The sequence below is a fragment of the Cynara cardunculus genome (genome assembly GCF_001531365.2).
Source record: "Cynara cardunculus var. scolymus isolate 2C chromosome LG 5, CcrdV1, whole genome shotgun sequence".
Taxonomy (NCBI): Eukaryota; Viridiplantae; Streptophyta; class Magnoliopsida; order Asterales; family Asteraceae; genus Cynara; species Cynara cardunculus.
In genome coordinates this window covers 33,279,292-33,282,004 of record NC_037532.1, presented here as the reverse complement: position 1 = coordinate 33,282,004, position 2,713 = coordinate 33,279,292, and positions in this window count along the sequence as shown.

Sequence of the window (2,713 nt, the reverse complement as noted above, 5' to 3'; positions counted from 1 at the left end):
TTTTTCGTGAGACCCGTAAGACCAATTCTCAACCCTTGGATTAGATTTACAATCGTCAGATCTGAACATTTATAAACACCACGATACTTCTCACTAATTACGAAATTGCCACCTTGCAACTTTGCAACTATTAGATCATTAATTTATAAATTTGATCAATGAATATAAATTGGTCTTACGGGTCTCACGAAAAACTCTTGGTCTCACGTGAACCCAACCCTATATATATATATATATATATATATATATATGGGGGTGATGTAGTGTTGTAGCTAGAGTAGAACAGTAGGTTCAATTGGGCACCCCACCTTAATTGACTACTCGACCATGCCACCACGCATTTATAAGGACAACTCAAACCCCTTCAAATTTACCATATCTTCCCATTTTACGACATTCGAGTTGTGTGGGCTACATCAAGATCACGATATCGACATCACCAATCTCACTCTCGCTCTCTTCCTCCTCGTATTTACTTCCCAAATTCTACCTTGTCTTCGTTTTTATCATCATTTCTGTATTCATCTCACCTTACGTTACATAGTATTCAGGATCTTAGTCATTATACAGTAAAAATGTTAATTAATCGACTAACACAAAAATGAATTAATGAAGATTGGAGGACGAGCTCAGTGCTTGCAATAACGATATTGTTTAATGCAATGTTTTTTTTTTGTCGAGATCGGATGTAAATGCTACATATTGTGTATATATTTTTGCAGTCAAAATTTGGGCTTCTAAAAAAATTGAATTCTTTATAACATATAAAATTAAATATTATCTTTTATTTTTGATCTTATTAATTGTTGTTTAATTGGAAAATGCCAAGCATAAAGTTTATTCAATTTTTTTAACCCATTTTTAAATTTAGAAAATTGACTAACTTCTTAATAAATAATGGTATATAATATAGGGAAAAATAAAGTTGTAAGAAAGACTATTAAAATATAAAAAAAGAAATTTATTAAAATAATCAATTTTCAGGATTGGTTTCATCTTCTAGTCATTTTTTTTCAAGTTTATCAAAATAATCATAGGTCTACAAAATCCACGTCTGCAATTGTAGATCCAGCTAAAAGACAAAAAAAAATTACACTTTCTAACTTTGTCTGTAAAAAAAGTTACATTTTTCATCCAGACCCGCAAAAGGATTTACATTTTTCACCTAGGTCTGTAAAAAAAATTAAGACTGTGAACCTAGAATTATTTTGATAAATCTTGTAAAGAAATGGGAAAAAGATGAAACACATCGATAAAAATAGTATTTGAATTAATTTATCAAATATAAATAGCATCAAGGTTGAAACCTGTTTTGGTGAAAAACTATGGTCATAATTTTTAATAATTTCCTATAAATAAAAAACAAATGATTAAGATTAACAGTTATTTTAAATATTAAATAAAATACAGTCAAAGTGTTGCATGTTCTTGCTACCATGTATAATAATTACTAATAACTATTAGCATTAAAGACTTCTGGGCTTAAACAAATGAAAATGAACATCTTCTTCCCTTTTTGGCCAGCTTAAAAATGAACAATTGTCTCTGTCCTATTTGGGAGTATCTCATCTTTGTTAACTCCAAGGATGGATGGATGGATCTCTCTCTCCCTCTCCCCTCTCTCTCTTTATTAATATATATATATATATATATATAGATATATATGGCTCATTCAAGAAGAACTGATTAGTTTGTGGTAACTGTGAGATCCAATCTCAACCACAAATCAACGGATAAATAAAGAAATTAATAATTATGGTAGTTTGAGTTAAAATTATAATTAGAGGGCATTTTAGTATTTTTAAAAAACTCTTCTCTCCTCTCTCCGACCTCCAATCTCCGGCCTCCAGCCAACATGATTCCGGCAGGTACCAAGTAATCATAAAGATACACAATGTGATACCCATTATGATATACTGTGATACCAACTCAAACCATAAAAACAAAATCAAATCCATTGTGACACACCTTGATAAAACAAGGAAAATAATGAAATTGCATATTGTGATACAGTCCATAAAATAAGACTACCTGATACACTTTGATTTGATACAGTTCACAAAATTTTCCTTCAATCTTTCAGTTGCATCTTCCAAATACGGCACCGATTCTTGCACCTTATCTTAATTTGGTCATCTCGATCTTCTAAACTAGCCATAAATACAAGTAATACGGTGGCACAACTTTTGGATGATGGAAATCTTGTCCTCAAAGATGAGATTAGTGGCAACCTCAACAAGATATGCTGCACCCAAATTATTATACACATATCCAGTGTCGCCGTCTTCCTCATCGTCGATGTCTTCCTCCCGTCGTCGTCTTCCTCATTGCAAACTACCTCATCGCCGTCATCTTATATGTCTGTGAAGGCATGTTGTTTGGAAGCGAACGGTCATTTAGGGTTTGGTAAAGAGAAGCGAATCAGTCATTGGGGGATAGATGACAGGCTGTGATCGTTTCAGTTTCTGTGCGACGCAGATGGTGGTGGTGCGGCGTAATTGAAGGAAGGATCGGCGTAATCATCTCCAATACCGGAGATTGGAGTTGAGGGCGGCGAGAGTGAGAGGGCAGCAACGGGGATCTCGGCCTAGGGTTTTAGAATGAGTTAATAAGTTGTTAATTTTTTAAAATTACTAATACACCTTTTTCTTAATTAAGGTAATACAATTAATATAATAAAATGATTGGTTGATATTGGATCTCACAGTTACCA